We start from the raw sequence: 15247 nt of genomic DNA on the forward strand, positions 1-15247 counted from the left end.
ATAACATCCCCTTGGCCTTTTTACAAATGGGGGATGGACCTCTTGGGCCCTTTCCCTGAGGCGGCAGGCCGAGTTCAGTGGTTGATAGTCGCCATTGACTATTTCACCGAATGGGTCGAAGCAGAGCCAGTTGCTACCATCACTTCTCAAAGGGTGAGGAAGTTCTTTTGGAGAAATATTGTTTACCGTTTCGGAAACCTAGGAGAAGTCATAAAGGACAATGGTACTCAGTTCACAGACGCCAAGTTCCAAGAGCTAATGAAGGACCTGCATATTCGACATCATTTCGCTGCAGTTGAACACCCACAATCCAACGGGCTAGTAGAATCAGCTAACAAAATGCTAGCTAAGGGAATCAAGAAGAAGCTGGAGTCTCATAAGGGGGCGTGGGTGGAAAATATGGAGAATGTCCTATGGGGCTATCGGACAACCGCCTAGTCTAGTACCAGAGAAACCCCTTTCAAATTGACTTACGGCACAGAGGCAATGATTCCTGTCGAAATTGGAGAACCCTCTTGGAGGAAAGACCATGTGACCGAAGTTACCAATAGTCAAAATCTCAATGAAGCGCTAGACCTTCTAGATGAGCTCAGAGAGCGAGCAGCACAATCTGAGCACCAAACCAAGGAAAAGATAGCTGCTCGGTACAACCAAAGAGTAATTGTCATAAGATTTGAAGTAAAAGATTTAGTTCTTCGGCGAGAAGACATCGGAAAGAAGAACGCCTGTGAAGGAAAGCTCGCCCCAAACTGAGAAGGACCTTATCGAATTGCCAACAAATTAGGAGGATGAGCGTATGCTTTAGAGACACTTGAGGGAAAGGCCATCCCAAGAGCGTGGAACGCTGACAAGCTCCGACGATACTATAGCTAAATCGCAATGTAACCTGTATGTTGCACTCTTTTCCTTCCCAGGCTCTTGTCCCACTGGGTTTTGCCTGGGAAGGTTTTTAACGAGGAAGGTCATTTCTTGCTATTGATCAATAAAATCCCATTGGTTTTAACGTTCTCTCTGTTATCATCAAAGTTAAAGGATGGTTCTAACCCCCTGCCTAACGATGGACTGGGATGGTTCTCACCCCCAGCCAGCATCCAAGTTACGGGACGGTTCTCACCCCTGCCTAACGTTGGTCTGGGATGGTTCTCACCCCCAGCCAACATCAAAGTTGCGGGACGGTTCTCACCCCCGCCTAACGTTGGACTGGGATGGTTCTCACCCCCAGCCAGCATCAAAGTTGCGGGACGATTCTTACCCCCGCCTAACGTTGGACTGGGATGGTTTTCACCCCCAGCCAGCATCCAAGTTGCGGGACGGTTCTCATCCCTACCTAACGTTGGACTGGGATGGTTCTCACCCCCAACCAGCATCCAAGTTGCGGGACGGTTCTCACCACCGCCTAACGTTGGACTGGGATGGTTCTCACCCCCAGCCAGCATCAAAGTTGCGGGACGGTTCTCACCCCCGCCTAACGTCGGACTGGGACGGTTCTCACCCCCAGCCAGCATCAAAGTTGCGGGACGGTTCTCACCCTCGCCTAACGTCGGACTGGGATGGTTCTCACCCCCAGCCAGCATCCAAGTTGCGGGACGATTCTCACCCCCGCCTAACGTTGGACTGTGATGGTTCTCACCTCCAGCCACCATCCAAGTTACAGGACGGTTCTCACCCCCGCCTAACGTTGGACTGTGATGGTTCTCACCCCCAGCCAACACCAAGATTACGGGATGGTTCTCACCCCCGCCTAACGTTGGACTGAGATGGTCCTCACCCCCAGCAAACATCAAAGTTAAGGGATAGTTCTCATCCCCACCTAACGTTGGACTGGGATGGTCCTCACCTCCAGCCAACATCAAAGTTACGGGATGGTTCTCACCCCCGCCTAACGGTGGACTAAAATGATGGATGCCTGCCGTTAATAAGCAAAGTTAGCAATCGTAAGAAGAAGCCGAACACTAGGTTGTAAGAGAAATTAAGCAAAGACGCGACAAGAAGGGAACCAAGCAAAGGTTACAAATTGATTAAGCTGCCACAAATGGCGTTACAAGTCTATGGTTGACATACCAACCATAGGTGGAAAGACAAAGTTAATGGTTGGCATACCAACCATTGGAAAAATAAAGAAAGAAAAAAGCAAGTTAAAGTTGCCCAGGTCAAATGGTTTTATCTCCTGCGGGGATCACCTCCTCTTCAATTTCCAAAATCTGCTCAACCACACCAGCAGCGATAGCACCACCACCCGCCTCTGGGCCTACTGCGGTCACCTCTGCAGTTTCCAGAGTCTGTTCCACCACGCCAGAGGCGACAGCATCGCCACCACCCCCCGCCTCTAGGCCAGATAAGTTCACGCCAGTAAGCCCAGTTGACAAGTCACGCTCAGCCTCATCCTCTTCAGGATTATCGTCACCGGTGGCGTCACTGGTAGGAAGGACTTCCGGCGAACCTTCATCCTCGTCAGTATCAGGGCCTTCCTCAATTACTGTCACCCCACCACCTTCTAGGCGCTCAACTATCTTGTCTCCTTCCACCTCGTAGTCTGGGCTGAAACCGGTCAAGTCAAGCTCAGGATGCCGAATGAAAACTTGCTGGAGTGCGTTGTTAAAAGAATCGTACATGAGGCTCGCCAAGGCTTCCTCCAATTTGAAAGCCCGCCCAGTTTCTTTTTTGAGGTCCTCCTGTGTGGCGTGGAGGTTCCCATGCGCGAAAAATAAGTCAGCAGACAATTGGGCTTTTTCAGATTGGAGACCTTCCTTCTCCTTCTTGGACTCTTCCAGCGACTTTGATAGGTCATCTTTCTCGGAGGTTAGGCGCTTAACCTCTCCTTCTGCCTTCTTCAACTGTGCGGTTAGAGACTTGTTCACACCCCATTTGTCAGCAACCTCCTTACCAAGGCGGCCAACATCAGCAGTAAGATCATCTACCTTACGCCCCATCTCATCAAGGCGATCTTCTTGGGAGTAGGAGCGGCTGTCAACAGCAAGGGCGACCTCTTGCATTCCCAAGATACGGCCAATGACCACTTGCGTGCAGTTCATGAATTCCTGGCGATCAATTCGCTCTGGCACCACCATCATAAGACGCCCAATGTTAGGAAAAGCAGAGTCAAGGTCCCTCTCTGATAATTTGAGGGCCTTGCCACTGGGATCTCAGCAGGATGAGGAGGAGGATCCTGCGCACCAGCTGTTCCACAAGGCTCTTCCCCTTCAAAAGCGCTAGTTCCCATCATCCCACCGTCGCCTAAGTCCTCAGGAAGGCAACCCGAGGCGTGGAAGTCGCTGTCAGCAAATTGTCTACACTCTGACTGATCGAGGCGCGGCATCTTGGAGCCCTTTGGCGGAATCAAGCTGTCTACTCCCCCCCCCGGTTTCAGACTTGACCCCCCACGAGCAGGCAATTCGAAATTCGACTCACTCGCCGACGAACCTCCCACCACATTCGTGGGCTCTTTAATTATAGGGACAATCGCCCTCTTCTCCAGCTCACCGGCGGGAATATCTGCAGATGACCGAATTTTCTTCTTTTCCTGGGTCACTTCTTTCCTTTGTCCACATTTTTCCTCTTCAAGGCGGGATTTAGGTTAACCTGAGGAGCCACACCTGTAGCGGCTTTGAGCTTGGCGGCACGTGCAAGTCTCAACGTCTCCATCAGCAAGCTCTCAACTGCAAGACAGGAAAGACAAGTGTTAGTAAAGACAGTTAATACTCACCACATAGTCACAAATGCGACAACACCTCCGTGACACAACACTATCTTCGAAGGCCACCGGTTAAGGCCCCCTTTTACCTCCACAAACCAATCCACTACCAGCGCCTCTTCAGGAGACAAGGCTCCCCACCCAAACGAATACTGACTGGCGGGCGTCTCATAATAGGCTTTAGTCCAGTATAGCGGGAACCGACTCTCCCCACTCTCCCGGTCAAGGAAAAAAGGTGATTTCCCCTCGCCAAGCAATGGTTCAATCCAGAAAAAAGTATGCCTCCAGTTCTTATATGAGTTGGCGTACTGGGAAAATATCGATCCTAATTCGTTGCCTGCCTTTAATGAAACCCAGCTAAGCTTTTTCAACGAAGGCGATACCTGGAAGCAATAAAAGAACAACCGCACAGAGCACACCCATCCAAAATATTGGCATATCTTCTCAAAGACCCGAACAAACGCCCGAGCGTTTGGGTGCAATTGAGAAGGCGCAATCCGTAGGTGGGCTAATACTCCCATCTCGAACTCTGATAAAGGGAACCTCACTTTTTGATCCGTGAAGTGAGTCTTGTACACCATGAACCACCATCGAGATATCACCGCACTGCGAGGCTTGTCACAAACACGGTGATTACGCCCAACCGCGATGGTTTGCCACTCCTCCTCGCGTTCACCATTTTTAGTAATATCAAAATTACCTTCCGTTTGATAATCGCGGAACAGAATATCCCCGTCAACATAACTCGATGATGAGGAAGCCACCATCGGGTCTACCCAGCTCCTCGCCAAGAAGCGATCATCTTTCTGAGCAACCGCCATAAGTCAGGAGAGTATCTTCAAATCCTACCTGGGAGCGACAAACACACAATCAATCGCCAAATACTTCAACTGACGCCAAGAAGATCAATAGCGGAGCAAAATTTAAACCTCCACATCACCCCACTCACACTCCTGCGACCACCGACACTCCCCCTTACCAACAACTCAATCAAAAAATAACTGGAACACAATAAACTCAACGTGAGAATCAGAGGTGTCCGAAGAACTCGTAGTATAAAAATCTGAATAGCTTAAATTTGAAGGCCACCATGCAGGTGGTGTCTTATAAAGTCCCAGGTCTTCATAAATGGCATCCCACATGCCATACCTTGTAAGTCGACCATCCTCTGGGTGGTATTTACCCAATCGGTTGTCAGTGAACTCGTCATACTTACGACGATGGTAGGACTGAGAGATGTTGGGAATTTGGCCATGAGATGTACAAAGGGAAACCAAAGATTGGCGAGGCTTGAAATAATACTCTAAGGGACGATTTTGCGGCTGGCTGTTAATATTGGATAGAGGCCGAATAAGTCGGCCAGCTCCAAGATCGAAGTGCCGCGAAACAGGGCGGCGTGAAGCGGCCCCCTGATCACAAGAGCGACCAGAAGGCCTAGAATGACTCCTTCGTGAAGGGCGAGGCCCAGTCCCCTCACCAAATCCCCCTGCTGGATCCTACGGACTGGCGCCTGCTGGATCTAGAGTTTCTCTCTCTAGTCACCCCACGGCGCCCACCATGAAGACGGGAACCAGATGCCTCACCAAAGTACAGAATCACAAGTCCTAATGCCCTTTTCGGTAGGAGATTTTGAATCTCTTCTTCACTAAAACCCAGAAGTTCGGGTATTCTACCATCGGGTAATGACTCAACCCCAGGAATTAAAGAACGATTTGGGGCACGACTAGCAAGGTATTCCTGCATAGCTGGCCCCACTGCACTGTCATCCAGTGCGTCGAAAGCTTCATCAAACTCTTCCTCCTTAATTTCTACCTCCAACTCAGGCAATATTAAACCAGGGATGGGTTCCGTAAACTTAACCATCACAAGAAAAAGGCAGAAGGGAAGCAAAGCCAAAGAAATGCAAAGAAATACCAAAGGAGGAAGCCAAAAACACTATACCTAGGATAATGCAGAGAATGAAGAAAAGAAGACCGGCACGAGCACACTCACACAGTGGGAAAACAAGGCAGGAGCAATGAGGAGTCTGGGCTACGTGAAGAAGGTCCTCAAGGAGGTGCTTCTCCCCTTTAAATAGAGAGAAAAGGACCTGGATGGCATACACGTGTAAGGCCCTTTTTTTCTCAAACCGTAGGATGGCACAACCGTCATGTAATGGGCGGTTGTGATGAGGGGCCAGATGGTAATTACAGGGGGACAAGACACCCCTCACGTCGCATTAATGCGCCGTGCCTCGTGACGCTTGAGTGCCTGCAGTTAATTATAGTGATGGAAGTACCCATTATTACTTCTCCTCGAAAACCGAAAAGCCACCTTGCCTGTCAAGATGGCTGCCTTTTCCCAAAAAGCCCCTTGCCAACTGCTCGAATCGCCAAGAAGGCAACGCCAAAGCCATGTCAACCCAAGAAACCCCACTCGAAACCGCCAAACTCCAAATACTCGCTAAGTCATCAAGAGATCTCTGTCTGAGCCTGTCCAACCGTGCAAATCGCCAAACAAGCATGTCCAACTCTTTGGTTATTTACCTTGGCACCAACCTACGCTTGCTACCAAGTTGGGGGGCTCCTGTTTTGGATGGCCCAACAAGGCTACGGCCCAAAGGTCTAAGCCCAATCTCAACCCTCAATCCACGTCAGCTCTACCAGCTGGTGAGATCCCCCAACTCCCATCACGACTAGTCTCCCAAGGGGAAACACCAAAATGTCCTACCTTGGGACCGTAACCCCCAAAGGCAGTCGCCCCAGATGCCATAAGGGGAAACCGCCCTTTGTCCCACGCTGACACCGCCAGGCGCAGGGGGTGCAGCGCTGCTATAACAGCAGCGTCTGGCACGCCCAGCACTGCAACCCCTAGCAGATCCCAAGGAGAGTTGACCTCCTCCACACCAACCCAAGCAAGATTCACACCACCTTCTCTATAAATAGCCCCTTGGGCACTTGAGGAAGGGATATTATGTATCGTTATTATGCCCATTTATATTAAGTCATATATACTCACACTGAATCATCCATTGTTATCTTTTTGCCATCATACTTGGAACAGTGCTCTCTAGCTTGGTCTTTACCTTTACTAGTGGCACCATCCATACAGAGACATCATCCCCAAAGGGAACATAGTGGGCTTATAGATCCCAACGGTACAACATTTATCCCTAAGATATAAAATAAAAGATGTTATTCTTATCAATGTTATTAAACCCGATCTGATCATTGACTCGTCCGAGGAATTGCGTTATTTGGTCATGGGTTCAACTGGTGACTCACTGGTCGAATCTGTTAACTTGGGTAAGTATTTGCAAATCTGTATTTTATAATTAAAAATTTAATGTAGCTTTACAAAAAAAAAAAAAAAACTAATGTAGAATCCACAACAAAGTCATTTCACATCAGTTTCCATTAGAAAATTGCTATATTTATTATGTATCTTACACATCAAATTATACAAATTGTGCAAAGCTTGGGAAGTTATAAACCAATTTTGATTCAAGACACACTAATGCTATGCAGACAATTTCTAATATGATCATTTTGACTAGACAAATCTACACCTGAAAATTTGGAGTTTTTAAAATGAATATTTTAAAAATATTTTATCAAAATTCCACATCTGAATTTCTACAATTCAAGACAAGACACACCAAAAATGTATTTTATTAAGGACTTTATTTTTAAAATGAAATTCATAGTTTTTCTACATAAAAACAGAAAATTAAATTAAAAAGAAAAGAAAAGGATGAAGACACCTAGTTCTTGCCATTGAAGTGATGCATGTAAATCGTGCAAAGAAAGTGATAGCGCTGGAACAAGGATGAGACTAAATAGGCATTATTGTGGTTGGAAACTACTCCCAAGGCGGTAAGGTGTGGCCATGTGGAGAAAAGAGAAGACGAGAATCAGCGATTGGAGAAGAGAAGTGTTGGAGCAAGGGGTGGAACCGACAATTACGAGCAAGTGTTTTATTTGGGAAGAGTTATGATTTTATAAAATTTCATGAACAATTTCGATTTTTGTTTAAAAAAAATGCATAACTCGCCTTTTTTTTTACCTGACCGAGTCATCAATTTTGATAAAACTTGGCTAGTTCAAACCGTTTTTAACTGAGTCCGATATATGCCGGTCTATTGTAAATAATTAGTTTACTTATTTCAGGTAGACATGGCGGTTCAAGCTGAATTTTATAATACTAATTCTTATCTCTTTAAGTTGCCACTTATAATTAGTAATGCTTCTCGGAGTTACGAGTACATAACAAAAATTAATTGTTGTACATTATTAATTAATAGAATGGAAATGAATCCAAAGGAGAGGGTGACTGTCTATGAAGCACTGACACTTCAAAAACCCTGACGTGTCGTGTCCGGCACTTTCCGACACTCTCTGATACTTCGACACTCCCCGACATTCCAACACGAGTTGTAGAGACTCAAAAAAAAGGTTCAAAGGTTGCGTTGCATTGTGTTTTTGGTTCCAACTATTAGATTCGTTAGATTATGATTACCATTTTATTGAGTTTAATATAAATATTTGGGATGTCTTATGTTTCTTTGCAAAATTGATGAGTATTATAAGTTTAGCTTCATTTTTTTGTTAAATTATTGAATATTAAATATAATATACTCTATATAAATTAAAAATATTATTTAATATCAAAACGTGTCCTAGCGTGTCAAAATCTAGCATTTTTTTAGAATTAACGTGACGGAGTGTTGTGTCGTGTCGTGTCTCGTGTCCCGTGTCGGTATCGGTGCTACATAGCTGACTGTAGCATACAATGGAAGATCTCAGTTGACTACATTTGATGCACCAAAAATTTATTCCCCTAGATAATGTTTGTCTTCCATCAGACACTGCCACATGACAGTTGACCCAATTTCTTCATGATGAAAGTGTCATTTCACCTGGCACCATGGAAAACATTATATAAGTACAAAATTATCCCAATCCGATAATTTATACTTTTATTATATTTTTGTAAGTTTTTTTTTTTTGGTAAACAAAACATTATTGTAAGTAATTTTTTATTAATATTAAAATGAAAAACATTATCTACATTGCCACTTTTAGTTACATATATATGTGTATGTGGTAAAATCATTTCTATAGCCGCTTTACATATAGCAATGACAGGTATATGGTTATGATTCCCCACATTTAATGCTTTCATATTTTGTCAGGTTATGATTCCTCACATTTAATACTTTCACGTATATATATGACAAGTATTTGACTGCTACACGTACAACAACTGCAGAAATATAAACTCATATATATATATATAAGGCATATCTTATCTAAGATACATAGTGGTGGGGCCCATCACTAAAAAAATGGCATCACAACTCAGTGTTATTAAAACTGGACCGCCAACCGGTTGGCTTGGAAATTGGCCCATCAACAAGTCTTATTCAAACCAGTGTTTAAAAACTCGGCCCGGCCATCGACTCGGTCGAGGTCAGAAGTCAGGGGTTCACGGGTTCAACCTGGGGGTCATGGAGTCACTTCGCTGACCCAGTTTTATACATTAAAAAAATATAAATATATATTCTATATGAAAAATTAAAAATAAAACAAACCACCAATCATTAAAGATTCAAAATATACTTAACATAATTCAACCAATTACATCTACAAGTCAATATTCACAAGCTAATCAAAGTATCAAACTATCGAAGTATAAAACACATATTCCAATGGAGATAATGACAAGTTTTATCATCAAACTCAGGCCCTTCTTATCCTTCTCATGCACCTACAACAGTATGTGAAAAGAGATCCCTTACCCAATAGAGAATAGCGGAGGAGAGGCAACAACACGATAAATTAACGGTCACGACAAATTAATGGTAGGGAGAGAAGAACCAGCACGGTGGAGGAGATCACCAGAACAGGGAGACTGAGTCTGAGTCTGAGAGAGAATATCGGATGAGAAAAAGAAGAACGATTTAGATTTTAGATCTAGTTCTAAGTCTAGGCAGTAACGATTTTTTTTACACATTAAACAGGTCATTTGGTGTATAATTTTTTTTTTTTTAAAAAAAAAGAAATACAGTGACCCCTTTGACCCGGGAGTCACAGGTTCAACCGGGGAGTTTCAGGGGTTAGAAGCGTCAACGTGCAAGTAGGGTCTAATTACTAACCCGAACCCTCAGAGAGAGGGGGTTAGTGACCCGAAGGGGTCGACCCCGGGGTGGGGCGAGATTTTAAAACACTGATTCAAACAACTGATCCTGTATCGTGAGAATGACAAATATAACACTTACCACTAAGCTATATTTGTTGGTTCAGATACCATTTAATATATTATTTATATAATTATATAATTTAATATAATTGTTTCACAAGTTGCAACTAGTAGGGGTCCAACCCTTGTCATGGGTTGATACAACCTAGTACTTACCACTAGGCTATATTGGGTCGTTGGTTAAATTGCACCATTTAAAATATTTATTATATAATTGAATCTAATATGGGTCATGCGGTTCAACTAGTGTCCCACTGACACAGTACCTCGACCGAGTCGATAATCGGTTTGGATTTATTAATATTGGAACAACTATCGAAGGCTCTATGACATAAGATACAATATCCTACCACATGATACTTATATTTTCCATATGTATATTCAATAATTAATCAAAGGGTGTTTTATATTTAAAAAGAAAACTAATTAACTATATATCACTTTTACTTGCGTATCCCTCGCACTTGCATATGTGATAAATTAAGGTGTAGGTTTATATAAAAAAATAAGATAAATCAAACTATAATCAAATAATAATAATTGGATAAACATATATACGTGTGTGTGTAATTTAACATTATCTTTATAGTTAGGTTTATAGTTAGGTTTTAGCAAGATAAGCATTGTGAGGCCTGTTCCACGTAAGTTAAGGCAAGGGTTAGGTGGCGTAGTGGTTAAAACTACAGGACAGGGACATGAGGTTCACAATAGATATGCATTGCTCAAATTGTCATCACATGTGTTGTGAGAAAAGAGTTCCCGCTAAATTTCATGATCACTCAAGCGTGCGCTAATTAGACTATAAGTTAGACAATGTAATATTCCTTATATTGAACCGTGATCTGATAGTGGTCCATTTATATGCTCGTGACAAGTATACACATGCAGCAAAGTCCCCCACTCATCGGTTAGTGCATAACACTTATATGTTTCAATAATGAAATCAAAGACTTTTAAATTAGTTTTAAGAGGTCTTGGATGTTACTAGGTTTTTCAACAACTTTTTTTTCGTTGTCTTAACTACTGAATTCAAGCATCGAACAATGACTGGTCGCATTAGAAGTTAATTGTGACTCAATAAACTTTACCTGTAAAGACCACCAAAAGTAACGACCACCAAGATACGCATAGTGATTCGATCTTTATTACTACAAAAAAATGTCGTTTAGCCACAGTTATAAACGTGGCAAAATGTAACAAAAAACATGGCTAAACCAAACTGCCACATTTTTGCCAAATGTGGCTGATCCTAGTGTGGCATTTACTTAGCCACATTTTCCTTCTCACTTTGCTACTGCTGTCATGACATGAGTGTGGTAGCTTTATTTTGGCCACGATTTTGTTGACATTAGCCACGTTAGAAACGTGGCTAATTTGTAGGGAGAGAATAAAAAAAAATAATACAATTTTTTTATTTTATATGCCAATATCAAAATTCTAATTTTTTTTTGGGTACATAAATGATGCATAATAGCAATTCATAGGAAAACAAAACCAAAAATACAAATACAAATTGCAAGCATCTAAACTAATATACAGAGCTCCACTAGCACCACATGCTTCAAATCACAAAATAAAAAAATTAATTAGCCTCATTCATCATATCATATCATATACACCAACCTCTAATTAAAGTGAATTTCGCTTTCATATTCAAAATCATATCATATGTATATATAACAATTGAACTTCAAGTTTCTTAAAGGTTGATCCCTTGTCAACAATTTCTGCAACTTGGTCAAAGGTGACACTTGGACACCAGCAAGTTATGCAACCTGAAAAAAAGAAGAGATTTAGTATATAAGGGAAGAATTATTTTGAGCCATATTGGATAACATAAATATCAGTAAGAGAGGGTGATGTGTGATGAGGGGCTTACAATTTTTGAAGTCGGAGAAACAATCAAAGAGGACTGTGAACCAATCCACCTGGAGTTTAGGTTGGGGAGGTGGTGCTAGCTGAGTAACCGATGGGTTGTAGCTGCAGTAACTTCAAGTTTCTTTGGCTGTTGTAACAGTAAAAGAAGTGAATCAAGACGTGCCCACGATGGATGCCGATAATGCTAGAGAGGATAGCTGATATGGTATAGTTTAATGAAAATAAAAATAAAAATTTATTGATAGATAAATGGAGGTTATTTTTTTATGGAATAACCCAAATTTATAGATAGCTAGATACAATATAAAAAGAGAAAAACAAAAACAAACAACAAACCTCAACAAGCCCTTGGGTTCAAAAGGAGCGCGACACCAACTTGGAGCATCTTCACGAAAATGACCTTCGTCTCGAGAACTAAATCTGCATGCCTATCTAAAATATCATATGAAAAATTAGAAGAACAATAATAGAATCAATTTGTTTACAATAATACCAAAATATTCGAACAAATTAAGGAGCAAATCTTGTGACACAAAATGTGGACTAATAACTACTACTAATAAGTCAATACTCACCTTCAAGCGTGTCCAAACAGGTTGAGAATAAAGATGGTTAAGCCCCCAAACTTGTCTATCCACATGCCCTACAGCGTTACATGCAGGTCCTAGGTGTCCACTCATCCCACATATAACCTAACAAATGGACGGAAGAACCCAAAAAAAAAAAAAAAAAAAAACTTAGTGTCAAAGTAACAATTCTAAAGATACAACAGAGGTAGGTACGATGTGAAAAAAGAAAAACTAATAATAACTAAATTAATATTAATAATACCTTGATTTTCTTGAAGAGGTTAGGAATATTTTCATCATCAAAAGGAAGAGTGCCTCAGAGAAAAGTGTATAAAATTACACCACAGCTCCAGACATCTACATCAAGTCCAATATACAAGAGTCATCGAGGTCTCTACCACTCTTCAACAACTTACGTATTGAGCCATTAACCTAGAAATTGCATAATATGTTATTTTAGTAGTAGACAGATTATAGATTAGTTGTTAATCCACCTAATAAGTGACCAAGATTCTGGACTTGTTCCATTTAACAAAGTTCATACCACAATTATCCCAGTCACATTAGACATTATCATGCTTTCAACGAACCTCAAGTGGAGTTACAGAGGCATATCGAAACCGAGCAGACCATTGAAGATCAGGTATACCATCTTTTTCTCGTAAATCCTGCATAAAGGAAAGGTGCAGCAACTTCTTTGGTTAATTTTGATGTCAAAATAGTTAGCCAAACAGAAAAAAAATAGAAAAATTTCCTTAATTAGGATACCATAGTTTGAGTTTGGAAGAAATTTTGAAGCAAAGATAGAATGGACACTAAAACACAAGGATACCTTGACGTTACATTCATAAATTACATAGTTATTTCTCTAGCTTTGAATAAAAAGGTCAGAAAAATTAATCATAACTTGCCTCAGTGCGAACATCTATAAGTGCAACATTTGTGTCCCCAGCTAAAAGCTCTGAAACTGATTTAGGGGTTAGATCTACTGAGTAACCTCCATATGTCCACAGCCAATAAACAGCCCTGCATATCTCTGACATCTTTGGTATGTCCTCACTTAAAAGTTCTTGATAATTAGGTTCAATCCTGATTCAAAAGTCCAAGAAAATAAAAATAAAATAAAATGTCAAATAGTCATCAACATGGCAATTAGAAATCTTTGGTTAATGGGATATGTTACATTTTGTCATTGGATGATAAATTGATCCAAAGCTGCAATCCCTTGTTGTTTGTTTATGCTGGCATTTTAGAGAGAATTATTCATCTGCCAGTGGTCATCTACTGCACATGATGTAACAGTCCAATCATATATATATATATAATTGTTGTCTAACAATAAAACACAGTCAACAACCAATAAGGTGTACCTGGGATGTATCCAGCATTAGAAAGGGATCCAAGTTCTTCAACTCGCTTCTGAGAATCACATATCAAATCAATCCATAATCCTCAAGTAAAGTACTTATATAAAAAAGAGCAGTTTGGATGAAAATAGAAAAATACCTTCCTTTATAACAACTCTTTTTGTCAATTTAATCCTTGATTTATGAAAAATGATCATGGAAAGACGACATTTTTGACGAGATCCATGGTCATGCATACAAAGACAAATGAACAATTGTTTTTAAAGAGAGGCACAAAAGAGCAAATTGTACCTGGCTTATTGTTTTTAACACGCATTGGTGAAATTGCAAATTCTCAATAAAGCAAATTGCATGTGTCATTCTCAGAAAAAAGGAAACGTGAAAGAGAATGAAATTAATCCTCTAACCTTAAAATTTTACTTAACCTTTTAAATTTTTACATCTATATATATAACTATTCTCATAAATGTTCGCACATTTCAATAAGATCTCATCTATTTAACAAATAAATATGCACAAAATTTTCATTCCACAGCACACGTAATGCGAAATTTTAAGGTCAGAGATAAATTTTCTTTATTTATATATTCCAAATTTTTTCTATAAATGTATCCACGACCACGAACATGTCATCGCCACATTTGGGGGTTTTTTTCAAATCACACGAACCTAGCTTTTCTTGAATTCATGATTTCCATGAACCGAATTCGAACACAACAAAAACAACACCAAAGTGAAAAAATAAATATTGAACCAATAGTAAGCGAAATGTTTGAATAGCAAAAAATTGAAAGAGAGAGAGATTTAAAGAGGAAGGTACCTGGAGTCTCGAAAGAATGCGAAATAGAAATGATCACATATATGTACCTAGTTTTCCTAGGGTTTATGGACCCTTCATAGGAGAAGCTTTAAGGATGAAGATGAAAAAGTGCTAACCCAGAATAAAAAGAGGACAAAAGCTCTGAAAGTATTGTGTTTGCTATGAATGAAGATTTGAGGACATCGAAAAATTGAAGAAATGAATGAGATGAGTTTTTGTTTTTCAGATTTAAGCAGTTAGAGTTTTCTTTTCTTTATTTTACTCAAATGGGAAAGCATTTTTTTCTGGGTAATTTTGGACGTTAAAAAATTGCCGTAGTAAAGTTACGGGTATTTTTGTAATTTTAAGATGATTTCAGTAAATGTGGCAAAATGCATGTAGCGAAAGGCCGCTTTTATTGTAGTGTTTTGATCACCCTTTTGTGAAAACCATTTTGGGGGACTTCCTCCTTACACACGAAAGATTGGATTGCCTGAATTACGAGTTTTATATATTGTGTTACGATCATCTCATATTGATAAAAAGTCCATAGAACAATTTGAAATGGAAATCAGGAAACAATTTCTGGTCATAAAAACAGAAAAACATGAATTGCGCAAGAAGTTCAAATTATAACTCCTATAAATGTAAAAAATAAATAAAAAAATAAATCAAATTCAAGTTCCTTATCGCTTGAGTTAAC

General features: G+C 40.8%; 2 long non-coding RNA genes across 3 annotated transcripts; both read right to left on the reverse strand.

Annotated features, from left to right (window-relative positions):
- Positions 1-11359: 11359 nt before the first annotated feature.
- On the reverse strand, positions 11360-13048 carry LOC133314089 (uncharacterized). Of its 2 annotated transcripts, none has more exons than XR_009751896.1 (6): positions 12969-13048; positions 12641-12810; positions 12385-12501; positions 12146-12241; positions 11811-11936; positions 11360-11706 (listed from the first exon to the last, which is right to left on the reverse strand). It is a non-coding gene; the product is annotated as an uncharacterized LOC133314089 (long non-coding RNA). The 2 variants fall into 2 exon arrangements; XR_009751897.1 differs by having other exon boundaries at positions 12923-13027.
- Positions 13049-13294: 246 nt separating this feature from the next.
- Positions 13295-14740, reverse strand: LOC133314097 (uncharacterized). Its single transcript, XR_009751898.1, has 4 exons — positions 13885-14740; positions 13749-13797; positions 13562-13662; positions 13295-13467 (listed from the first exon to the last, which is right to left on the reverse strand). It is a non-coding gene; the product is annotated as an uncharacterized LOC133314097 (long non-coding RNA).
- Between the last annotated feature and the right edge of the window lie 507 nt (positions 14741-15247).

The sequence above is a fragment of the Gastrolobium bilobum genome, unplaced genomic scaffold (assembly GCF_033153095.1).
Source record: "Gastrolobium bilobum isolate Gb01-03AN ecotype WA unplaced genomic scaffold, APGP_CSIRO_Gbil_v1 utg3401, whole genome shotgun sequence".
Taxonomy (NCBI): domain Eukaryota; kingdom Viridiplantae; phylum Streptophyta; class Magnoliopsida; order Fabales; family Fabaceae; genus Gastrolobium; species Gastrolobium bilobum.